Raw genomic sequence first — 27,786 nt, forward strand, 5'->3', positions numbered from 1 at the left:
CATGCCAAAGTATACAGTTCATATCTGTGTCTGTCAAAATAAACTATGTCTGACAGACAATCTCAAAATCCCAATGAATAACAACAGCATAGGTGTGTTTCCACTCACACTGTTGTATAAGTCACAAAGTCAGCGATAACCTGGCTCCTCTTTGCCCATTATGTGGAACAGGGCAGATTGTCATGGAATGGGAAAAGGGCATGTGACCCAAGTCTTGAAACTTCTGCCTGGAAGTGGCACACCTCAATTCTGCTTCTGTTTCATTGACCAAGACATGTCCAAATGCCATGTCTGAGTTAAACAGAGCAAGGATGTGTAATATGTTTAGGTGGGAAGAGATACTGCAGAGAAGGCCACAGAAGGCAGGGAAGGCCACAAAAGGCTGGGAAGACCACGGGTGAATACAATCTACAGTCTTATAAATAGTCCATTCCAGTCCTTCCATTAGGAAATCTGAGGTAAAGCTATTATTTCCAGTCACAGATTTTTTTTTTCTTATGAAGACCTACTCTGCATGTTCATGCTTGCGAGACTGAAATGACTTATGTATTTTAGAACTTTCCCTGGTTTATTACCATCAGCTAAACTACCATTCTAGCTGTAGCTCTAGTCTTCCTTTTGGCAGACGGTCATGGGTGATGTCTTCATCTGTTCGTTCAGAAAGTATTTACCATATATTCAGTATATCAAGATCAGTCCTTCTCTTACTTCCATAGAAAGCCTGGACTTCCAAATTTCTCCGCCATAAGAGAAACTGCTATACTTTCCAGGTGATAAATGGGTAAAAGATATTCCTTATAATAACATTAATTGTTTATGTGGTTAAATATCTCCTAGGTTTGAGAAAACTACAGGAAAACAGTAAATGTAAAGTCTATGTGTCAGCTCCTAAATTAAATTAAAATTTTTAGTATATTTTTTGATAATTAAATGGATATTCTCTTTCTTGGAGGAGGACAAAATACTACAAGAAATTCTATTCTTGATGTGATACCAGAATTGTATCATTTTCACATAACCAGTAGAAAAAATATTAATCACTTTATTAATTAATTGGAAGGCTGTGTAAGATAGATATATTGGAGAAGCATCATAAGATTGAGCCTTGTTCTGCTGAGGTTCAAAATGTGAAAAACACTTTTAAGTTGTAGAATTCAATGACAGACAGAGAAAGAAAGAAAGTTGAACTAGCTCATCTATAAAGCTCGTCTATGAAGAAATATAAGGTTTCCATAAGCCTTCCATAAATTAAAGCACCCTCATTGGTAATTGACTAGCATAGCAATAAGATAGTAGAAAATTTTCCGGCAAATACTATTTAGCCTTTAAACAAAGTTCTTCATTGTATTTTCCTATATTTAACATGATTCCTTACCGGAGCATATTGCTACTTTGTATTCCTCTTGATATTTTCATTTAAAAGAGAGCCGCTGTGCAAAATAATGTCCTTGTCTGTCCCTTCCTCATACAAACCTCCAATCAAATTTAATAAAGCTAGTTTGATACAATGCCAGCCTACACTTGGTTTACCCTTGGTCGACTTTAATAGGGTCAAAAATATTTTCGCATTGGCAGTGTACGCATTAATCATTTTTCCAGAGGATTTAGAAAATTGGAAGAGACAAGGCCAAGCAAAATTTTAAATTAATTGGGCCTACCCCAGCCTCCCAGGGTCACCTTGTGGCAGTTGTCCCACATTTTCCAGGTCACAGAGTTCCTGTGTTTCCTACAGCAGCCACGAGGAGAGATCCATGCTGTGGGCACACAAAGGTGAAAGAATTTCTCTTAGAAAGTGTGAATTTTACTACAGCAACCACAACAATTGCAGTTTCCAGATTGTCGCCAGACACCAACCACTTAAATAATGCATGCTCGGCTGACGCCTCCACTTGTGCATTTTCTAATCGAGTAGTCAGGAAAATTTGCAAACACTCTGTCATTTACCATAAATCCGCTGCCTACTTATAACTACAGAGTAATTAATTTTAGTGCTGCTCAGAATTATTAATTTCAGCCAGAAAAAAATCTGTTTTCACAATTGCCACATCCCTCATTTTCTTTCTTTCTTTTTTTTTTTTTTTTTTGGTCTTCCACCAATATTCATCAAAAGATGAGGCAGTTCTCTCATAGGGGAAAGTTTATTCAGAGTAATGTTATTGAGAGGCTGGTGGGATAGCAGGAGGCAAATCTGTATTTCTGCTCCTGGTCTATAAGCATGTGCTCGAGGGTGTCCAGCTGACTCACCAGATGAAGTTGGCAATAGAAAAGAAAGACTTTCAAGACAGAAAGGATATAGTAGCCTTACTATGTGATAGGTGACCCAGCTTATGGTTCAGTTTTTCTAAGATAAGGTAGCAATGGACTCTTTTGACACTTTTCCCACCCCGCTGTTTTTTTTTTTTTTTTTTTTTTTTTTGGTCTTCCACCAATATTCATCAAAAGATGAGGCAGTTCTCTCATAGGGGAAAGTTTATTCAGAGTAATGTTATTGAGAGGCTGGTGGGATAGCAGGAGGCAAATCTGTATTTCTGCTCCTGGTCTATAAGCATGTGCTCGAGGGTGTCCAGCTGACTCACCAGATGAAGTTGGCAATAGAAAAGAAAGACTTTCAAGACAGAAAGGATATAGTAGCCTTACTATGTGATAGGTGACCCAGCTTATGGTTCAGTAGATCTAAGATAAGGTAGCAATGGACTACCCACCCCCAGTGCAGAAAATACCTTCGGCCTTCTGAGAAAATCAGCAAATGTTATTTTTTGCTTGTTTAAATGATCTAAGCGTTTGACAGAAAAGAGAGTAGGAATCTTTATCAAGGATGAAAATAACTTGTAGTGGCATACACAATTATGAATTCACTGGTATGAAAATCTCAGCAATCACATGTGTATCTAACATACGCGGAATGAAAATTCAGCATTAAATATGGTGCATTTTATCTCGGTAATGCTAAATCTGGTACTCTCTCATTTGATGTTAGTTTCCTGCTAAAACAGCTGCATGCTATGTCACAAGAATGTCCATATTATAAATATGTAATGAGCATGAGAAAATTGGTACAGCTTTGTTTGACAAATGGCCACATCTCTCCCTATCAGTAGCAGGAACGCATTGCTAGCACAAGTATTGGCACTTTAATTGCCATGGAAGATTTCGTTTCCGCTTTCCACTGCATGAGTGATCAAGAAAAAAATGAAGGGAAAGTAAACTAACATCCAGAGCTGTAAACATGACTCACTGGGAAATCAGACATGGGTAAGTAAATTCCAGGATGTTTGTGGTTATCTGGGTCTAAACACTGCTGAGAGTTCTGGCTACTCTTGCTTTTAACTATTTTTGTTCTGGATGCTTCTTAGCCCAAGAGCATTCTTACAATGACCTTCTACCTTTTGGTTATGAACAGTCTGATGGCTGTATAGAAAAGAGGGGATGAGTCAGTATTCAGGAAACTACAGAGTAGAGTCCACAATGCTCTCATTAAGATTGAAGAGCAGAGTTGAGAACTCCTTCATCGTGTTCATCTCTGTACTGTATGTTTTCTGCATAATACAGTGGGGTAATTCTGACATGAGGTAACCATAGTTCTATTGCAATTTGAAAGATCCTAAAACAAGATCAAGAGTGTAGGAAAAGCTTGTAAACATAGAAAAAATATGTCAGAGGAAGATTTTGAATAGATAATCCACTTGAACAGCTACACGAGAATATTGAGGCAACTGAAAAAAACACTCTTGTGGAGAGCTAAGAGAGTCGCCTAAAACCTTAGCTCTCAATGTGTGGGGCAGGCTTAGAAGCATCTGCACCACCTGGGAATCTGTCAGAAATGAAGACATTCGGGCCCCACCCCAGATCGTCTGAATCTACATGTTAACAAGTCATGAGATTCTTGTGCACATTAGTGTTTGAGAAGCACTGTTCTAAATCATAGCTGTAGAAAATAACAATAATAATAATAATAATAATAATAATAAAAAACTTCACAGTTCTTACACAAAGCATTGCCAAGAATCTGTTTTCTGCTTTCATTTTAAGCTAACAAATTACCTTCCAAGTCTACCCTTTTTCCCCTCCTAAGTCCCACTCCCCTCGACACATACACACAAATGGCATTGTTCCAGACATAGATATAATTAATGTGTCTTTAAGAAACACCTTCATTTCAAGTCGAGGATGAGTCTACTTAAAACGAATCATTGTATACTTGAAAATCAAGAAACGTAAGATAAAAAAAGCTAACATTTCTATTGTTCTATTAAAATTTTCTGGGTTTCTATCCCACGGGTTCTTTCATCTCTTCTAGCTGGCCTCTTTTTTAAGCGGAAGATTTGGCAAACATGCCTTTGGAACTATAAATTTTATTTCTTGGTTATGGGGCAACACTCTGAAATCATGCCCAAGCTGATGAGACAAACATCCATCCTCTGTTTTTTAATACCTAAATTGCCTGGGCTGTGATAAAGGTTCATTTTAAGAAGAAAAAAAAGATACTTTTTTAAATCACTGTGATAAATAATTCAAACATTGTGTAACTAATCCAGAAAGTGAATGGAGTTCAACCCATTAATTAGTCATTACCAACTACTGACTTGTACAATATTATCAGTGGCGTTTCTGGCTAAAATATTAGGGAGTTATGTCCAGGATGAAGTTAGAATACGGGACTTTTTAAAACACATGAATTGTCTCTGGAAACATTTGTCACTACATTGAGCCACTAGTGAGACATTATGTTGTTTAATATTACTTTGTTCAGTAAGTCACAAACATGTAAACCTTCGTTCAGGATATTTTGTTAAAAGAAGCACTGTGCTGATTCCACAGTATTTTGCCAGTAAACTGAATTCTTTTTCGCAAGTCTAGGATTTGTTTAGCTCCAGGCATCTGTGTTTGGATTGTAAGAATGCTGATTGGTTCACTGCCAGGGGCGCCCAAAGGTCAAGCTGTCCTTCTTCAGAGTCTCTCTCTCTCTCTCTCTCTCACTCTCACTCTCTCTCTCTCTCTCTCTCTCTCTCCCTCGCTCTCGCTCTCACTCTCGCTCTCACTCTTGTTCCTTAGTGTCATTAATCAGAGTTAAAAGATAGTGGAAAAGGCAATGACTTGAAATCATTTCATTCCTTTTTTCAAGGATCTTTTTAAAAGCTGAACTTGGTGTTGGTGTGAGGTCGAGTTGATGTGAGTACAGATCACACTGGCACGCTTCTGACAGGTGACCTGAAACCTTTCAAACTGACATCTGTCACAGAGACAGACACAAGTTTTTTAGCCCAAGAGCTTGTTTTCCTGACATTTCATTTTTCATCAGATTTTGAGAAAAGGGAAAAAAGATGAACTTGAAAAAGTCTTGCCAGGGGCAGAAAATAAGATCAGGCTTTCTGCAGCTGCCTGACTCACCTTTAAAGGTTAGAGGTCTAGCAAAAGTGAACAAAAAGATCTCAGTTTGATGTTATTGGATAAAAGGACAAGTTATTACTTTAAATACATTTCTAAGACTTGCATAACCATTAGGCAGCATTACAGGAGAAATGGAATCACAGTGAGATTACATATCCATTTTAAACCCCAATTTTAGAGTTTAGTCATGAAGCAAATCAAATCCAACCTCACCTATTCATCTGGCACAAAAGAGGAAATCCACAGGTGCATGAATTTTCTCATGAATTGAATAATTTCCTGCTCCTATGATATTGAAATGGCCAGTGAAATTTAGACAAGATATTGAAATTATTACTTTGGACTACAGAGATTTTTTGCATTAAAATAGTTACATAGTTTATTTTAACTGAAAACATTTTTAAAAATATGCCTTTGAATAATCAAAAGAGAAAAGAACTTGAGTCCAAAAAATACCTGGGTTATAGTCTTAGCTCGACTAAAAGTCTGCGCTTGGACAAGTGACATTTCCATTTCAGTTTTATCATCTGTAAAATGGGGGAAATAATATCTATCTCATGTAGTCTCACTGAGGATGAAACAAAATAATGTAATTGCATGCTGCAAAATTTAAAATAGTAAAGCCAGGGGTGGAATTCATATCAACCTCATCTTTTTTTTTCCCCCCAACTGTGTAATACAGTAATTGACACAAAGTTAACTCTTCATAAATGGCACTTAGCTTGAATTGGAAGGTGGTGCTTTCTTTATTATCAAATAACATTTTTCTAGCCAAGTCCAGGAAATTTTCCTATGACAAAATGCATGGTTGAAGATTGGGAAAGGTTTTTCTTTAATTAATCCTTGAGATTATTTCCAAATATAGTTATAAGAGTGGTAACTTTGGCATTCACTAAGAGACTAAGCACAATTCAAACCATATAATTTTCAAGTCTAGGGAATGGGATAAATCAAACTAATTTGAGATAGAATTGTACATATTTTCCAAAATAATGGATCCCATATTGCCAACTGGATAGCATTCCTTTCAGTATCAAATGCAGTAATTCCACATAAAGCTCACCTTTTTATAGAATCTGAGAAGTAACAGAATTAACTAGCTAAGTAATAGGAGCTAAAAATCTTGGATTGAAACAACTCATTGTAAAAATCGAGCTCACCTTGGTAAGTGCACCCTCGAAGCAGTCTCAAAACAGTATTTACATATTCTACTGATAGCCCCTCTCCACAAAAATGGACCATTATCACTACAGAGTATCTCTTACACATCAGTGATACTTAATATATGGTACTCATTATACTATTCAGCAAGGGTTAAGACCCACAAGCTTACAAATTTGAGTATGACATCTACTCCTGTAAGTGAATTAGGATCCAGAGCTTAATGCTCCACTGATAATCCTAAATATTAATCTTTATTCTGCTCTACTTTTTAGCAAACTCCTCACCAATACATACACGTAAGTGAAACCGATGTACAAGAAGTTTGTGTTAGGGAAATATAGTAGCAAATGTTTTAAAATATGAGGCAATGATGGGCCAGAGGTGGTGTAGTGGTTGGAACACTGTACTCCCACAGGGTCAGCTGCAGTTCGAGTCCCAGTGGCTTGAAATTCACCCCAGGTACATGTGCGTGTGTGTCCAAGATCCTGGAAAGAGAGTGGAGGAGAAGGGATTTCACGTGGCCATCCCCTCAAGGGGTGATTTCTCGCTTTCTGTCTCTCTGTCTCTCTAGAGAGCACTCACATCTTATAGCAAAAATCTTTCTCTCAAAAAAAAAATATGTATATTTGTGTGTGTGTGTGTATGAAGCAATGGTACTATAGTTGCTCATTCTTGTTTTCATTTCAGTTATTCATCTTCTGCTCTTCCTCTAAGGAAAATAATAGTCATCACACTACATGTTTCAATTCTTCATGTTGGAAAAAAAAAAAAACCTATAAAAACAGTGAAAATAACTTGAATCTTTCCTTCAACCTATTTTTTAACCTCCGTTGGGTTTCCTTAAGAAATTCTTGGCTACTGCTATCTTGTAGAAGTTGCCTAGTTTTTATAGTTCACAATCATTCTGTGTTATTTTTTGATAACCTTGAGAAAAACTTTTTTTAAACAAGTATTTCTTTTAGTTTATTTTATTAAATATGTTCTGCATACCTTGGATAACCAATGGTTGTTTTGATGATAATTATTTAAGTAATGTTCACAAAAGAATATTGCATGAAAAATTCAATCTATACTACTTAGAACTTTATAGAATCATCTAAAAATAATATATAAAAATCCCCTTTGAATAAACTTTGTATTACTCTAGATAGCTCTTCTTCCTTACTTGACAATGTAATTTATTGTGTTAAAATTAACGTATTCCCCTTGACCATAATCTATTTGAGTTTTTTTTGTTGTTGTTGTTTTTTGTGGTTTTTTTTGTTTTTTTTTTTTTTTGGAGAGGTTTTTTGCTATAGGACGAGTGCGCTCGCCAGACAGACAGAGAGACAGAAAGCAGGAAATCACCCCCTGGTGGGGTGGCCACGCCACAATCCCTTCTCCTCCATTCTCCTCTTGGGATCTTGGGCACGCACTCACACGCGCCCGGCGTGAGTTTAAGCCGCTGGGTTCGGGACTCGAACTGCGGTTGACTACGTCAGAGTCCAGCGACATAGCCATTACACTAACTGCTGGTCCCACTATTTGAGTTTTTTAACATCCTTTTTTCCAATTCTTAGTACAATTTTCAATACTAGGTTTCAAAGGATCAAATACCTTTTTATTATTTCTGAATTTGTGTGTAATCTGAGGTGTATGATCTGCACGTTTCTGCTTCTCTGACATTTATTTATTCACAATTACACAAAATTTAGGGACTGGGTTTTATAAGTGCTACTTGATATCCAAGAACAGGCAGAACTCATTTATGAGACTTTTAAAGCCATTCTTCCCCAAAACAAAAAGTTACATTGTTCTAAGGTCATGTGAACTGAAGTGCCAGAGTTCAGTTTCAGTTCAGAAACACAAACCCTGAAGATATGAGTGGGTTTCCAATGTGGTGAAATATTTTAGATTTAGTTTCTCAGCTGTAGAAGAGGGATGATACAAACAAAGTAACACTTCAGAGTCTATGAACAAACAGACATTTCATACACTGGGTGGCTTCGGGTGAGTAGAAAGGGCTATTACAGCTTTAATTTATTTCCTCTGTGCCCCACTCATTCTTTGAGTTAAGAAAGGGTCAAAACTTCTTTTGACTTGAGCAGGATCTACTCCTGATCAGGGAAACAGCTGTGACACAGGTATTAGAATCTGTCCACCTCTACTGGACCTCCAAGTCTGTATTGATCATGTTGACACAGTCTTTAATAACTGCTGCAACTTTCAAACTAGGAAACTCACCTCTGCCTGCCTGATTAAGGAACAACTGCACAAAGCCTGCCTTCAGTTCCTAATTCCTTTACTTTGGCTCAAATTTCTTTGTACTCTCTGCCAATGTCTGACTTTGTCAAAAGGATGCCCATTTCAAACAATTTCTTCTTAAAAAATAAATCTGATGTTTTTTTTTTCTTTTCTGATGATATCAACAATAAATACATGCTTATTGGAGATGACACAGAAAATTCATCCAAGACCATACTTGCTTCAGTTGCTTTTTCCTAAACCTTGTTTTATATATACATATTAAGACATACAAAAAAAAGTTATTTTGCATTTAGGTTTTTCAACAAAATATAAGCATTTTTCCATTATTTAAAAATACATGCTTATAATAATTTATTGACTGAATAATAGTCTTTTGATATAATTCTAATGGTATGCTCTATGTATTGTCCTTTTATGTATCTTTAGTGAATTTTTCACAAATTTTAAAAATCTTTTTATATCTCTTTATAGATTAAAATTGAATCACTTGTCCTGTTCAAAAATATTTCCCAGAGATTGCTTGTCTGTTAAATCAAGTAAGATTTTTTTTGATGCTTAAAAGTTTTTCATATGTTGGCAAATATATTGATCTTTGATTTTGTTCTTATTTTTGCAGTTCCCGATTCTTTTTTTTCTACTTTTGGTTTTTCCCATTGTCTTTTAAGCTGGGAAGTTTTTACCAAAACTTGTGAATTTTATTTGAGCTTTTTATAAATTCTGCCTTTTCTGAGCTTTGGTGGAAGTAGTATTGACTTGAAGTAAGGTTAATAAGGAGTAATGGCATTATGCCAGTAGTATCCACAAAAAAATCATCTAGGATATTTTTTGTAAGATTTTAATTAGAAGGATAAAATAAGACCTGGGAATTTTCTTTATTTTTCTTTTTTATGTTTAAGCTCTAGAGGGGCATGTACTCACCAGAGAGACAGAGGGAAAGAAGGAGAGGGAGAAAATACCTCTCAATGGGGTGTGGCCACACTGCAGTCCCTTCTCCTCCATTTCTTCATCCTGTCAGGATTTGGGGCGTGCTTACACACATGCTTGGCATGTTTTCAACCCTCCAAGACCAAGATTCAAATCGCAGCCAGCCATGTGGGATCCAGCTCCCTTTCACCACTAGGCTATGGGGCTGACCTGGGATTTCCATTTTTAACAAGTGATTATGTTGAGGTAGTCTATGGATCACACTGGAATTATGTGTTCCATATTTTAAAATTAGATAAGCACTTTCAACACATGGTGCTGGAACACTTGGATATCCATATGCAATAAAACAAAATGAATTTCAATCCATATCTTGCACCATATACAAAAATTAACTCAAAATGGATTATATAAGAAAATTTAAAATACATGGATCATAGACCTAAATGCAAAACCTAAAACTATTAACCTTCTAGAGGAAAATCTCAGAGAAAAATCTTTGTGGCTTTGAGTTATAGAAAAATGTCTTAGTTATGACATCAAATGCATAATTTGTAAAGTAAAAAAAATAATAACTTGGATTTCATCAAAATAAAAACTTCTTCTCTATGAAAAGAGCTTAAGAAGACAAACTATAGCCTGGAAGAAAATATTTTCAAAGCATATATCTGATAATGTTACTTATATACAGAATATTTAATTCATAAAGCTTAATAATAAAGAAAACAAGTAACCAAACTGAATGATGAGCAAAATGAACCAACATTTCATTTCATCAAGGATGTATGGATGTCAAGTAAACTTATGCAAATATGCTCAATGTCATGAGTCATTAAGCAAATTAAAATTAAAACCAATGAGATACTACTACTCACCTATAGGATGATTTACACTAAAAAGAAAGACCATACCTAGGATCAGCAAGGATGTGGAGGAACTGGAACTCTCATACACTGGTAGAGGTGTAAAATGATGCAACCATGTTGAAGATAGTTTGACTGCTTCTTAAAAAGTTAAGTATACATATTATGAACAATCCACCATTTTATTTTTAGGCATTTGGCCAAGAGAAATAAAAGCCTTATAAGACTTGTACCCAAATATTGAAAATGCTGAAATGGTAGCTTTTTGTATATTAGCCACAAACTGGAAACAAACCAAGTGTCTATCAACAAGTGGGTGAATGAGCAATTTTCTGTATATGCATACAATGGAAAATTACTCATCAGTAAAGAGGAATGATCTCTTGATATACACACATGGATGAATCTCAAAATAATTATGCAGAGTAAAATAAGGCAAACCAAAAGAGTGCATATGCATGATTTCATTTACATAAAAATTTTAAAAATGCACAGGTATCTATAGTGACAAAAAGCAGTTCCACAGTTGCATGGGGAAGGGGAACAGGGTGGGAGGGAGAAACTACAAAAGTATCTTTATGGTGATGGATTCATGGGTATATAAATATGCAAAATTAAAATAAAACATAAATTCAATTCACGATTATAGAAGATTATACTCTGATTTCCTCTCCCTCCTGTCCTCTACCGGGATAACACAGTCTCCTTGATTAACTCTAACTCCCTCCTGTCCTTGACTGGGATAACACAATCTCCTTGACTGGAACAAAACCCAACAGATGAATTTCCAGATCTTTACAAAAGTGAGATACAATAACATTATTTTGTTTTGAATGGCAATTATCCCATGGCAAATCAGTCTGACTAAAAGGGGCCACCTCTGCCACAGTTGGAGTTCTCTGGGAAGAAGGCTCTGAGATGGAGTTTCTAGTGTGAGATATTTATTAGGGAGTGCTTTTGGAATCAACTCACATGGAAGAGAGGGAGTAGTTGAGTAAAAGGAACAGTCAAGCTGTGATGCAGTACTTAAAGTTTCCACTACCAAGCAACTCTAGAGCTGTAAAGACTGTGATTTAGAGTTAAATCCGAATAGGTGAGAATTAAATGACTAGGACTTATAATCAAGTGATAAGGAGTTATAGCATGTGGCGAGACTTGATTTAATGTTCAAGGGACATCATCAAAAGCTCAGCTTCTGGCTGTCTCCATTTCCTGCGTGTTCAAATCTAAGCGCACCATCCACTCAGTGGTCTCCTCAGTTCCAGATTTTTGGGATAGTGAAAAAGGCTGTGAATTATGGAATGATGGGTCACAACCAAGTAAAAATATCATTGACCATTCAATATATGCTTCAAAAAAAAAAAAAACTAGCAGAACTATTATCAAGTGTGCACAACATAGTGTAATGTTCCATGCTGAAGATGTCTCTGTGGTTAGATTTCAAAAATAAAATAAAAAAGAAGACCATAATTGTATATATCACATCAACCCACCAACTCTAATAAAAAATAAGATTAAATGTGTAGTGCTTCCTATGAAAAACAAAACCCTTTTTTTTTTCTAATCCAGTACAAGTCTCTTTATACCTTTTCTATCAGCCTAAGCACTTGAACCAGTTCCCCTGATTAGAAGCCTGAAGTAGACTAATTGGAGAGCTAGGTATGATATCAAGAACGTGTAGTCCCAGTCAGAAGACTGAGCCAGGAGGATCATTACAGCAAGGCTCTGTCTAGAACTAATTTAAAAAAAAAAAAAAAAGGAACCAGCAGTTGGTGTAATGGCTATGTTGCTGGACTCCCATGTAGTCGACTACAGTTTGAGTCTCAGACCCAGTGGCTTAAACTCACACCGGGCATGTGTCTTGCGTGCCCAAGAGCCCAAGAGGAGAATGGAGGAGAAGGGATTACAATGTGGCCATCCCCCCTGGAGGGTGATTTCTCACTTTCTGTCTCTCTGTCTCTCTCTGTCTTTCTGGTGAGTGCACGCACCCTATAGCAAAAACCTCTCCAAAGAAAAAGGAAAAAAGATGAGATATAATAGATGTTGAACTGCAAACATGACTAGTGTTCTAGTAGAAGTACAGTGATTTATGATGTATAACAAAGGTACAAGCAACAGGGGTGTTTCAGGGACTAAGGCAATAAAAGAGGTACATTTGGGGCCATAGGGGCCATTTGATGGTCACTCAAATAATCACATATGGGCAGCTGACCCCACTTAGTCACACGTAGTCTGTTTTTATTTCCCCGATGAATAAACTTATCTTCATCTTTCCTAATTAAAAATTACAAGAAATGTCAAAAATGAAAAAAAAAAAAAACATTTTAAATTAAACTCTATTAAAGAAATGCTAGTTCAAAAAAGACATAATTGGGCTCTCTAAAACCTGGCAGCTCCCAAACGCCAACAAGTTTTTCTCTTCGCAAGTCTGTTCTCAGCCATTCCAAGAAAGGAACAGAGAAGAACAGAGCTATATCATTTTGATGACAACCCACTTCTAATCCACAGGATCATATGCCTTTGCACCCTGTTCAAAAGAAACTTGGCCTAGAAAAGAATTAGTTTCATAACAAACCAGCCATTCTGAGAATAGAGGTGAGAAGAGATCGGGCGGAAGAATCCGAGACAGTGTTGAAGAGTTGGCGAGTCTTAATTGCCAGTTCATATGTAGCTTCATGAGTGTGCACAATGACCGGAGGGACTTGGCTCCAAGTTTCTCAAACTCTTAATTCAGGAGTAGAAAAATGGCAAAATCTGGAAGATGCCTGCTCCTTCTAGAGACAGGGGGAAAAAATGTTTTGAGTCACTGAGGAGACAAATACAATCATTTCAAGGAAAACAGATTACTAGGAAAGGTCAACCTCCACAGCATCATCTTCATTATCCTCATCTAACATTTACTAAGTGCATGGTTTACAAGACATGCCAAAGCCCCTCTCTTGCAAAGCTTATAACCCTGTACTCAAGTGCATGGTTATATTGGCAGATGAAGTTTAGAGAGATACAAGCACACGGAAAGCTATAAAATGGGAAAGTCACTATGAAGCAAAAACAACACAAAAACCATGTTTACATGAATCTAAGTTTTAGGTAAAACATAATCAAAATAAAATGTGTGCGATAGCTGATTATAAGGAGATTTAAAGATTATGATCTAGCAAATAATAGAAGTTAAGCCAAATGCCAAAAACTTTATAAGAGACGATACATTTTAAATGGCCAAAGACATCATTCCAGTCCATTCTCCATCCCATCAATGTTTGAAAAGCACTGTTCTTTAAACCTCTCCTTTTATTTCTCCTTCCCTCTCCACTTTCTCTTAGTACTTGCCATTTCAAGCAAGCTTTACACTCAGGAAGTTACTGTCGTTAATGAAGCAAACGGTAGTCATGAAGCTCAAGCTGGAAAAAAACAAAACTGCTTTAACTGTCTACATTCTAATAAAGCTTCTTACGAATTAAGATCAGGTAGGTGAAATGTGCATCATGCTTACTTTTTCTTGGCACTTTGATGAGATAACCAAAAATACGTAAAAAAATTTAAAAAATGTAAAAAAAAAATAAATTAGTTGCATTCCAACAGTCCTTCCCCCTCAGCACCTTGTCACCCAACAGGCCACTAAGTACACTAGAGAATGATTCTAGGAAACAGAAGACATGCTCCTATGGTTCTCTTGATTTTCTCTCATTTCTGTGAATTTAATTTTCTGTGCGAGCATGTGTCTGAGCTGGGGCAGACAGATTGGTGCAGGGTTTCTTAAAAACAATTTTTTGCTCCATCAGACACAATATATTCTACTAAAAGAGAATAAAGCACTAAACCCCAGGGGGAAAAAAGTTTCCCCCAAAGTTTGTTCCCACAAAACTTTACAATGGAAGGCAACGTCCCTCTTGGGTGATTTAATTTAATTGTTATGTTTTTTAACTTTGTTCTGGGGAAAATTAAGCAACCATCAACTGCACTTTATAGACAAATACCACTTTTTGGTAGATAGAACGCAAAACTAGGATTCTGAAAACCCAAAAAAGAATCCTGGCACTGCGCTGGGTGATTTCATCTCCACATGCCTAAATTTCCTGTTTGCAAAATGAGATAGAGCTTCCCACTCATCATTTCTTTCTTGGAGATGCTGTGAGGACTAATAGTCTTCAGTCTGACTTTTTTCTTCCAAGAAGCAGCAGAGATTTTAAATGGTGCAAAAGACGCATCATGGAAAAGGGCAACACAGACATGATTCTGTGCTAGATTTGCTGGTTACGAAGGTAAGACATGTTCTGTGCTTCAAAGACGCTCCTAACTAACAGAGGCATCAGCCACTGAAATAGAGCATTGGAAATGTCAATCTGGGAATGAACTAAACTAAGTGAAGCAGTAAGAGTTCCTAGAGGTAAAAAGTACAAATTCCAGATCCTGCTTCTGGAACCAGATTTCCAGCTCGGTGACTTTGGATCAGTTGTTTAACTTCTCAATGTCCTTTATCTGTAAGAAGGAGATTAACCACAAATAAATAAATAAACAAATAAACATAAAAAGTAGTACCTCCTTAACATGGATAATATACACAGTCGTTGCTTGGCACGTAACAAGTGGTATTGTTCTTATTATTAGCATGAGTAAAATTATCCAGGCAAGGACAAGTGGGAGGAATTCTGCAACAGAGAGAGTGGCATGAACAGCAGAGGCCATAAACGGCACAACTGGTTTGTTGGGATTCCAAGGAATATTTTATCCCTAAAGCACAAAGGTCCAGGAAGATAAGGACAATGTGGGAAGTTCATGGACGTCTTCGCTATGAACTTAGACTTCATTTTATAGGCAATGGAGAGTCACTGGGTGATTTTTTGATTAAGAAATGACATGGTCAGATCTTTTACTTCTTAAATAATTTTTAAAAGGTACTGATAACATGTGATAGATTGTTTGCAAAATGGCCAAAAATATTTCCCTCTGTATCCACACTTCTTTGCAATATATCTCCGATGGTTTTTTGACCATCAAGAGGTGGAATATATTACCCTACCAACTTTGGATTTTTGTCTAATAAAATACAACAAAGTTATGTCATGCCAATTCAAGACTAAAGGTTAAGCCTGCCTATATTCTTCTGTTTACTCTCATGAAACCCTGCATCCATTGAGTGAATGAGACCACAGAGGATTCTGCAGGATGAAGGGGCACTCACAGCAGGGCCCACTTGTCCAGCTGAGATCATCCTAGAGCAGTCGCCCCCCAGCCAACCTAATAGCTGTCCACAGAGCCCAGCCAAGACCAACTGCCCAGTTGAACTCAGCCTAATTCGCCAATATAAAGAATCATACACTAAGTAAATGCTTATTGTTTTAAACTATTAAGTTTGTGGAGAAGACTGTTACGTGGCAATAACTAACTGATACACGTAGTACTGAATTTTTTAAATGACAAAATTCAGGTAATTGCTCTAAAATAGGTAACGTATCCATGCACATGCAAATAAAGTCATGACCACAAAGACGTGATAATGACTATCTGAAGAGAATTTTACAGTGAGTTCTCGTGTAAATTATTTCACTATTATTAACAGACTTCTTGAAGTAGTCTGAAATGACTATTGTTACTCCATTCTGTTGAGAGGTTTGGTGATAACTATAATCACCCGACTGGGAAATGAGATTGGAATATGGAACTTCAAACACCTGGGAGATTTTAAAAGTCATACCACTCTGTTTACTCAGGAAAATAAACACAGATGCTACTCATTTTCTTTCTTTATTTATTCAACAAGTACTTGACAGCTTTCTTTGTGCTAGGTACTGTGCCAAATACAGGAAACAGAGGGGTAAGTTAACTAGACACTGTCTTTGTGGAGGATTAGTGAGGAATGGAGGTGGATCAGCTACATACCATTGTTTTGAGTGTTGTAGCAGAAGTATGGGATCTCAAATTTAGGTGATCAGGGAAAGCTTTGCAGATGAAGCAATATCTAATCTGAAATTCAGTGAATGACTGATATTTAGTAAAGAGGAGGAGGAAAGTAAGGAAAAAAGACTAGCAACACAGTCATAGAGATGTCCTTACAGCATATTCTTCAAACTGAGTAATTACTAAGTTTATTAGCTGTTCATATATAATATGAATATGGAGAAGAAAGCTGAAGGCAATAGAAATTTGACCTTACAAGGTTCTTGGCCAGTATCTTCAAGACAATTAGAAGCCATTGAAACCATTTTAAGCAGGGTCATTACATGGCTAAATTTGCATTTTAGAATAATAACCTTGGCAGGTCAGAGCTGTAGCCTAGTGGTTAAGGGGAAGCCAGATCCCGTATGGCTGACCACAGTTCAAATCTTGGCCCCAGCAACTTGGAAATCATGTGTGCATGGCCAAAATCTTGACAGGATAGAAAAATGGAGGGAAATAAATGCAATATAACCAGTCCCCAGGGTCTCTCTCCCTCCCCCTCTCTCTCCTCCCCTATATCTTTCATATGCACACATGCACCCTCTGTAATAATAAAAGACAAAAAAATTTTCAATGTATTTTTGTTTCATGTACATGCCATGCACATAGCCTAAAGGTAGTAATTTTATACAATGTTTTCATATTGCAGCATTTTGACTGTGACCCATTATATGAGGTGCAGGTGTAGAATGTTCTACTTGTGGCATGGTCTACATGTGGGAGCTCAAAATGCTTATTTTGTAGGATTTCAGACTTTTGGATTAGGGACGCTCAATCAATGTAACTATTGCCTGTCTTACAGGTGAAGATATAAAAACTCTTAGTAATGTGCCAGGGCCCATAATTACTAAGTGGCAGGGCTTGGATATCAGAATTCCAGGTCTTTTTTCCTAAATCCCTCATTTTTGTATTAAAAAGTCAAAAAGATTGATATGATGAATGTATTGAGAAAAATAATCAGCAGCACATAGCATGGTAGAGAAAGGAAATTAGAAAGAAGGGTTAAAATAACTTTATGATTTCTAGCCTGGAAAGTTTGAATCTTAGTGATGTCTCCAGCCAAAATAAAAACTTGACAGTAGAAAAAAGAGTGGCTAAGAACAGGACTTCAGCTTTGGATTGAAATTGTTGAGCAAAAAGTGACCAGGCAGTCTCTGACTAGGACACCATTTCTCTCTGTAGCTTTTAAATGAGGCTCTTCCTTTGAGATAACCGGGTTGAAAGTTGGAGATTTTCAGAGAATCACCTCTTCAATCAAACCCACTCACACGATCTCTTTGCGAAGGGGCAATTAAAAATAGATCACAGTTCATGGCAAATTAAGGAAATAAAATAAGGATATTACTTAAGAGTTTACTCTGGGGGACCAGCAGTTGGAGTAATGGCTATGTCGACCGCGGTTCAAGTCCTAGACCCAGCGGCTTAAACTCACGCCAGGTGCGTGTGCGTGTGTGCCCAAGATCACAAGAGGAGAATGGAGGAGAAGGGATTGCAGCATGGCCATCCCCTCTGGGGGGTGATTTCTCACTTTCTATCTCTCTGTCTCTCTTTGTCTTTCTGGTGAGTACACGCACCCTATAGCAAAAACCTCTCAAAAAAAAAAAAAAAAAAGAGTGAACTCTGGCTCCTAAGCATGGCTGGATCCTTATCATTGTATTTTCAAGTTACTCACAAGGGAAAGGGCAGTATTTCTACTCACTTACCTAGAAGAAGCATACGTGTCTTAACTGAAAAATGTGTTTAGATGAATGAAGCCCAAAAGGTTGTTATTTATTAGAAAATACCATAACTAGAGCATCTCAGGCTATATTTTTCCTTACTACCTTTTTGACATTTTCTTTGAAGGTCGTGGGGATGACCGAGTGCAAAGAGGTTCACAGTATTTGGGGTTATTTATGCAACTTCTTGGACATACAATTTAAGCTTGACCAGTCTGATCATTCTGGAATGAGCCCTGGCCAAGTGGTAGGGATTAATCTGCCAGGAGACAGTCTTCAATAAATTATTTGGTTGGATTTTTTTTTTCCTTTTCCTGGTTTAAAACATTTTCCTCCAATAAATAATCGAGTTGTACACTGGAAAACGAAAAAGACTGACCTCCTCAGAAAGTAAAAGAAAGTCTGCAAATGGAAACCAGAGAGTTTTCCCTTCTAGTGTCCACTGAGTGAGAAAATGTATTTATTTATTTGAAATACCAGCAAATGGGCTCCCATGTAATGAAATATTTATTGAAATTGCTTCTTGGGCCCTCTACAATTGCTGATAGGGTTTAACGAGAGTCAGGTAAGGAGGCCAGAGTGAAGGTACGTCTATTTATTTATTTATGGTTCAAGCAGCTTCAACCATAAGGCTTACATTGGGAAATCATACAGGCAGGGTTATACATGGCTGACAATAATTATTTCCATTTTCATTGAATTGCTTGCCACAGCTCAGGAAAAATCAATCTTAAGAGATTTCTATATTTACTTGGCTCAGTGTTTAAGATTTTATTCTGTTGTTAAAATATATTAAGGTTAGTTTTTAAGTTCACAACACTGCATTCTTATTCTATATTTTTCAGAATTCTATCAATACTCCATTCATGTTTTTGTTGTCTAGTTTGTTTGTCTGTCTGTTTCTATGCCTTTCTATACTCAGAATCAGTTTTAGTTCACCAGCCCAAGCTAAGGGCATTTTCCATTCCTTCTTGCTTTGATCAAGATATAGCTACCCAAATTAAGACCATGTCTGTTCAAACTATAACAATGACCCTGCAAAAGCAATTAGTTTAAAGCAAGTCTTAAAATAAAACATCTGTATGAGCTATGCTCAGAAAGAATGAGAATGAGAAGTGTCTAGCATTCTAAAATCTCATCTATACCAAATAAAGACAATATGGGAAGAAAAAGAGCATCTCGTTTCTTCAGAGAACGCTGGGTGATACTGGAGCTATGCGCATTTTCACGAGGTTCATCATGATTTATTGAGCGAGCTTGAGAAAGTCACTAACTGGAAGTTGCAAGAAATGATCTCCAGCATTACTTAAAAAGCATTCCAACATGTTTACTTTTGTTATTTCTGGCTTTTAGAAAGCTAATAAATTAAGAGAAACATAGAACGTTACAGCCGAAAGTCGCCTTAGAGACCAACTAATCAAAGCTCTTCAATTTATGAATAAGGAAACTGGGATCTAAAAGCATTAAGTAAGTTGAACAAAGGCACATAGATAGCTGACGACAGAGCAGGCACTAGAATCCAGGTCTCTTAACTCCTACTTCAATGTTTTCCAACCATGTCAAGTAATTATACCATAATCATTGGAGAGAGAGGCTAGAGTAACCAACCATATACAGAAGTCTCATAAAAGTTTTCAAAGGGGGCATATAATTTGAGCAGGCTGCTAACTCATGGGTGCCACATGTGTTTCAAACAGCACCACAGCGCAGGGCTTAGATCTCCCCTCCAGCACCAGGACTTCATCCTCCACTGCTGAGAGTGTTGGTAGTCAGCACGCTTAAGAGCATCTGTCTTCAGGACTTGCCTTAGCTGAAGAGTGCCCAAGGGTAAAGCCCTATACTAAGGTTGATATCAGGTTTCAAAGCCTAGATCCCTTGTCCTAGTTGGGAGCTATCCCATTCCAGAGATCCTCAGGAGATCAGTTTAGGCTTTTGCATTGCAGTTCAATTTCTCTTGTTACGGAACCCTGCTGCCTTCAACACCCCCCCCCACACACACACACACACACAGGCGTTGATCTGAGCGTTCTACCCATGAAGATGCTGCCTGCCTGCAAACCTCACCTCAGAGCCTGCTTCCTAGAAAAGCTGACCAGAGACATTCAGCGTCATGGCCAAGAGGGCACACTCTGGTATCAGACTGCCTAAGTTTGAATCCTGGCCCTGCCACTTATAAGCTATCTAAATTATTCTCTCTTAATCTCCTTTTAGAGAGAATCAGGTTTTGATGTGTGCACACGCGTGCGCGTGTGTGTATGTTTTAAGTAAGAATAATGTGAGAACCTACCACAGAGAGTGGGTATGTATTATAATACATGAGATAATCTGTGTAGAAGTCATAGTGTAGTGCTTGGCACAGACTAATTGGCAGGATCAGTCAGGATGCTAACGGAAACAGATGGCACATTCAAAATAAAGGACTATTTACAGGGGTGTGGGCAAAGCTAAAGCAACCAGTAAAGAATGGTGAGGCATCCAGGAACTAGCAACAGTAGGAAGCCAGTACCAGCCCTAGGCCTGACAGGGCAAGTAGTCAAAACAATGTCACAGAGCCTGGAGAGAGCTGGAACCGTGAAGGAGGCATCCCGACAGATGCAAAGCAGGAGAGGAACTCGCCCCTGCCAGACCATGGCAAGGGAGGGAGAGAGTAGGGATAGATATAATGGGTTCTCTCCCCTCCCACTCTCTGCCTTCCTGCTGGTCCACCAAATACAACCAGAAGACAAGGCGAGAGAGGCCAGAGCCAATGTGTGGAGAGCAGTACTCCCACCTCCCTCAACCCTCCTCAACACACACACACAACACCCCCAACCCTCTCAAGAGCAGAACAGGACAAGGAAGAACAGAGAAGAGTTTTAAAAGTCTACCTGATAACAAGCAGTTTGGTGGTCCTCAGTTGTTACCTATTATCCCAGTTCCTGCATTTACTGTCACGGTGGATGTTTGTGCTCCTGCTGTTTAATAAAGTGCAAACTCATCTAATCTTCAATTAAAAGGTAGAATTGGATTTTTAAAAGTAAGTCCAATGAGTCTATTAGCATAGTACATGACATAGAGTATTAATCGGTCAATAAACTAAATGATTTAACAGAATAAAATAGCACTTTATTTAACAGGGAAAATCAAGAAAACCCTTCAGAAGATTTGTTTTGACATTCACAACATACTTTCCAGTCACTAAAAATTTTAGAATTGTCAGGAATTATATTCGCTGAGTTCCTTAACAGGAAGTTATCAAATAAATGGAAGCTAAGATTGTTACAATCTCTCACCAAGGGAATGAAAAATTGCAAGAATAAACTTTGACATACAAAAATATAAAAAAAAAATCATTTCCCCCAATAAATATAAATTTCTCTGATGGAAAATCTTTTTATTCTTTTCCCACCTGCACAGCGATCTTCAAAGAGTATTTCGAGGAATGGGTAAGGTAATTGCCCTTTCTCCCATATAGGACGAAGAGGAAGGCACGAGGTCAGACTGGCCTGAGATTTAAACTCCAGCTCCACAGGTACTAACTGTGTAACTTCGAGTACCCTTTCTGAGTCTCAACTTTCTTATCCGAAGAAAAAGAAAAGTCTATCCCAAAGAGTTATAAAGACAAAATTACATATCTGAGTCCCTACAAGTGCACAGAAGTGGTGGTGTTAGATCCCTACCTGTCACATACATGTATGCTTATGTGCACATACAACTGCTGAGACCGACCTGCCTGCCATCAAAGAAGCTCAGATGTTGTGACAAGAGTGACTCGTCCTACTTTTGCAGAGACAATAAAAAGTTTTCAGAGATGGGACCAGCATATGGCGTAATGGTTGCCTTGCTGGACTGCCATATAGTTGACAGTGGTTCAAGTCCTGGACCCAGTGGCTTAAAACATACTGAGTGTGTGGGGGGGGGGAGCCCAAAATCCAGAGAGGAGAATGTAGGAGAAGGGATTGTGGTATGGCTATCCCCGCAGGGGGTGATTTCTCACTTTCTATCTCTCTCTCTCTCTCTCTGTATCTCTAGCAAGCACATGTGCCCTACAGCAAAAAAACTCTAAAAAAAAGTTCAGAGATCTCAGAAGAGCAAATCTCCTGATTCTAGCCTCTAGATCTCTTCCAAGGCCACTTACAGGCCTTCGCTGAGATATTCAACCCAGAGCTTTCAGCTTGGAGTCTGTGAGATCTTTAAATGATCCCAGGGAAAAAAAAAAAAAAAAGTATTGTTCAGGGAAGAATGATCCACAGATTACATAAGACCCTCAAAGAAGGACATGAGCCATGGAAAGGATGATCACCTGCCCTAAGTCACATAGTTAAGCATCTTTCCTAACCACATCCCAGCAGTTACCTCTCATTGGCTAAAGAGGAAGCTAGAGTTGCCCCAGTTAACCGAAGGACCACATTTTCTTTGGGATGGTAAAGAATGGGGTTTCATCTGTGAATTGTGTGAGTTTACTTCCTGAAGCTTGAATATAAATTTACATAATTCAGTTTTCAGCATATATCGTCAGCTCCCCAATCCAATGTCCTTTTTTATTATTTTACATTTTGCTGAGGCAAATCTTTTGATTGCCTCAAGGTTTGCCTGCAAGCTTTATGCAGTGAAAGTTTTAAGACACAGGTTAATATTTATGAAATTCTCAATTCTATGAATTAAATGCAATAGTGTCATGTTAGAGAAAATGAGGCTGCTTCATCAGTAAAGTTATTCTGATATTTCTCAGATAATCTATCCTGTTTTTAATTAAAATATAGCTAACTGGATGTTTTTATGACCTTGAAAAACATCTTTCACTAGATGGTTTTTCATTTCATGGGTAAAGAGAAGGGCGATTTCTCTTTAATTTGATTAGTGAAATGAAAATAATGTTATTTAATTATTGAACCCACATTTCCATAATACCATGTGCCAGGCATTCTTCCAAGGACTTTATAGATATCAGCCTTCTTAATCCTCATAATAATAATATGAAATAAGTAGTATTATCCCCATTTCACAGGCAAAGCACAGAGAAGTTGGTTAATAATTTGCTCAAAGTCATACAACAGAGTAAGTGGTGGAGCTAGGATTCAAACTCTGGCAAAATTATTAGTAGCCATGATAAGATTAAGAACAGCTGATATTTACTGACTATGTCTAGTGTGGTAAGCATCAGGCTACATTTTTTTCTCTGCATTCTTTCATTTAGTCCTAATGATAACAATTTTACCAAAGTACTAATTGATTAATTTAGCCCACTTTACAAATGAACAAACAAGCCAGTAGACGTAAAAGAATGTGTCCAAAACCACACAGCTAGCAAGGGGCAGAATCAAGACTTGATCCAGGTCTGCTGGCCCCACCACCTGTGTGCTTCATTACAATGTTATGTAGAACACAATATGGAGAAGTAGTCAGAAGTCTGACAAAACAGTGAGAGAATAAGCATCCCCTCAAGCTGCAAATTTACATCACTTTTTATAATATATAACTGGAAAGGCTGATGATTGATTGTTTGGGTTGCATCCTGATTGCAACTCCCCTCTCCTCCCACATGTTCTCCTGGGCATGTCATTTTCTCCTAGCCGCCTCTTTCCAAAGGACTTCAGAAAGACTAGTTGGAGTGATCCCACGGGCTGTGCTCAGATTTTTGGGTCCATGGGCTCTGGGAATCAGGGGCAACAAGTCACAGATAGAACCTCCCAACTCCTGCACAACAGCCTGTCTCCCTGTCCCCACCTGCAGAATCCCTGCAGGTCTTCTCTTTGGAGACTGCTGTTAATCTGGTCTCCTATCTCTGGGGACGGAGAATCTAGGCCAAGGTATGTAACAACAAAATAGCAGAAGTCAGCAATGCAAATAATAAAAATGCATTTCAAAGACTTCGTGTCTTGGCAAAACTGTTTCACATATGTATGTCTCATTTCGGCACTTCCCCTGGGAATTCCTAGAAACTGAAACTGGTTCAATGTGATATATGGCATGTCTAGATTTTTGTATTTACCTTAGTTCCAGTATTATTATAGTTCATTTTCTCTAATGTTTTTAAATTTGTATTTGGATCCTTTTTGTTTACTTAACAGGAGACTAATAACTTTTTCAAGATATATTAATTCTTAATTTCAAGATATGTTAATTCTACTAAGATTTTTAAAGAAGAACATGACTATTATGTTGGTACAAATATTGTTAGCTTTGCCCTCAATTTAGAAGGGACACCAAAGGCATAATATATGATATTTTTGTCCACCCAGAAATCAGATATTAAAGGTCTATACCCAGTGTGATTTTATTTAAAAATAGGGCTTCGGGGAAGTGATAAGACTTAGCTGAAATTATGAGTGTGGGGCCCTCTTCATGGGATTAGTACCCTTATAAGAGGGGATGCCAGAGAGCTTGGTCTCCCTTCACTTCAATAAATACAAACAAAGAGGTCACATGAGCACAGGGTAAGACACTGTACATCACAGCCAAGAAGAGAACCCTCCCGAGAACATAACCATTCTAGCTCCCTGGTCATGTACTTCTGGCCTCTAAGACTGTGAAAAATAAATCTGTGTTGTTCAAGCTACACCATCTATGGTATAATGGCAACTCAAGGGGAGTAAAACACATTCATATAGAGAGATCCAGGGACCAGCAGGTGGCATAGTGGTTAAGGTGAGGAACTCCCACATGGCCAATCACAGTTAGAGTCCCAGACCCAGTGGCTTGAAACTCACCCCAGGCAAGTGGGCATGCATGCCTAGAATCACAGGAGGTGAGTAGAGGAGAGGGGCTTGCAGCGTGGCCATCCTCACTGGGGGTGATTACTTACTTTCTGTCTCTCTGTCTCTCTGGACGGGCGTACATACTCTATAGCAAAAATCTCTCAAAAAGAAAAAAAAAAATAGAGAGACCCACCATGTAATACATAATATAAAGACACACATAACATTGATATATACATATATGTGTGTGTGTGTAAATATATATGTGTGTGTATAGATATATAGATATATATATATATACACATACACACACACATACATATCTGTACATATTTTATATATATATGCACTCATATTCCAGAAGGTGAAAAAAAAAACTTCATAATAATGTTAATAACGAAGTAAAAAATAAAAGGCAGAAGTCCACAAATGACAAACTGACACCTGAAGATATTTTGTCAACGAAAATTTAAAAGTAAGAAATCTCCCCAAGTTGTGAGTCAGGCTCTGAAATAAGGCAGAAAATCTGACACAGCCTCAGATATGAGCTAGACAAAAATGGTAGGGAGAAAAAGTCACAAGGAGTCATGGTGGTGTCTACGAAACAATAGCACAGCCAGAGGGCAGGAGGGAGGGGAGAGGACACGGGTGAGAAGGAGCGCTGGGGATGTCATTTGCTTGAAGCTGCCCAGATGAAGTCGTATATGGTAAAACATAAGGACAGGACATTGGTGGTTGAAGGAGGTCAGCCTCTGTTTGCTTCCTGTTTAAGAGGAAGGAGATTTAGGTCTGCTTCTGACGGCTTGGCCTTTCTCACCTCCAGTTGTAGCTACTGTGCCATGGAGTGCATGGCTCATGTGGCAAAGCAGACAACCAAAAGCTCTGGACCTTAGCAAGCTTGGTAGTGACTCACTGAGGCCCCTGGTGAGTTAAACGGCTCAGGTGGGAGGCATCGATACCTTCTAAAACAATGACCAGTTTTAGAAAAGATGGGCACAAATCTCCATGAGCAGTATCATGAGAAATATTTCTGTAGATCTATAGGACATAAAGACAGGAAAATGTACAGAGAACAAAACAGGAATTCCATTCAAATAATTTTAATTTTGGTGTTATAATGCTTAAATAGTGAGATTTTCAAATATGTACTATCAGCTCTTTCAAAGCCTTTAATAAAATCAGGCAGCAAGAAAAGACCAGTCCAAGCAAGGAAAGATTAGAAAGGAAACCCATGCTGCACAAGTTCATCCAACTTTAACAACAGCAGATAGTCTCCATGTTTAAATTTATGAAGGATTTTCTACTTTATCTTCGAGAGGTTTTTGTTTTATTTTATCTTAAAGTTTAATAACAAAAATATCAATTCTGTTTCTATCCTAGAAGTCAAATTTCCAAGACTAATGTAGCCTACTGAACCCATCAAAATCACTGATCGGTTTAGCTGAACAATCAGCCAGACTGGAGACGATTTCAGATTATTCAAGGAATTAGTCATTGCCATTGAGTTATTCAACACAGAATGAAATGAAAATTCCGATCAACTTTCCCTAAGCCAACCGCCAATGCCAGCACCTTGAATAAAATGGTGAGCTGGACCTAACACACTTTAAATGAGAATTTGGGTTGGAAAACACAGGAAGATTAAATCAGTTAGTAAAAAAGAACAAAGCCAAAAGGAAGCCAGCAGGTCAAGATGGCCCTTGGCAAACTAAAATGATGCAGGGGCAAAATTTGTAAGCAGAGAAAGTTCAGCAACAGAGGGAAGGAAACAGCAAACATCACAGGGAAGCCCAAGTGCTGAGAGGCGGGGAAGAGAAAGACACAATGGGGTTGTGGGGTGCCAGTTCTATTCCTGCTAGCCTCTATTTTGGTTCTGTTTCCATGTGGAGCCTTACAATAAACCCCCCTTCTCTTAATGCAACATTTGTGAGTTTCCTCTCTTGAAAAAAAAAAAACAAAAATCTCAAAACTATAATCATCTATTCTGAGAAAAATTGTGAATTAAACCAGTTTTGTACATTCCTGAAAGGGTCACACCAATTGGTGGAAGCCCTAGAGGGGCTGGTTTTTTTCAAAAAGTACATTGAAACAGGCTGCCTTGAGGAACAGAGCTCTGTTGCTGCCGAGATGGTCCAAGCTCACGCTGCCAGTCGCACGGCAGGGATTCGAGCCCCAGACAGGGTTCTTCACTAGGCAGCCTTCAAGGCCCTTCCCATTCTGAGACTCTCTCCTGATTTCAGGGGGAAGACTGTACGTAAAGCATAGTCTTCTAAAATAGAATTCCATCTTTTGTTTTAGGATACTCTTCTGACTAGTGCTTTGCTATCCTGAGCTTCTTTTCTTTCCAATGGGACATAATGAGCCCGATTACAGTTTTAAGTTTGGTAAATAATGTTGTGTTTTTGGGTTTTGTGAAAAGAAGCAGGTCATTTTGGCACAGATCTTTTTCCATTAATTTCTAAATTCACGTGAATTTAGCTCACACGATTCTGATTTATTTACGCTGAGCTCCCTAAAATGTGTGGTTAGCAATCTGATGACTGTGCACCTTCTAATTAGTCTGTCTCAGAACCAGAAAGTCATGTGTTGCCAACGCGACCAAAGTGAAATCCAGCTGACATGAATTTGGATACAAATCGAAGACGCCGTAAAATTCAAGACCGCTCAAAACTTGGCGATAAAAATTCTCTTGTTCCCAAAAAGTTACAGACAAAACACGTTCCAAGTATAAAGTACTTTACTCATTTGTTTCATGCAAACATGTGCTGCCCAGATAAATGGCACAGGAACAGCTGCCCTCTCTTGGTACTCTGCTACCACAACTACCAAACTCGTGGGACAGATGGCTGCTGCTCCACACGGTCTGCA

The sequence above is a fragment of the Tupaia chinensis genome, unplaced genomic scaffold, assembly GCF_000334495.1.
Source record: "Tupaia chinensis unplaced genomic scaffold, TupChi_1.0 Scaffold000498_1, whole genome shotgun sequence".
Classification (NCBI taxonomy): domain Eukaryota; kingdom Metazoa; phylum Chordata; class Mammalia; order Scandentia; family Tupaiidae; genus Tupaia; species Tupaia belangeri.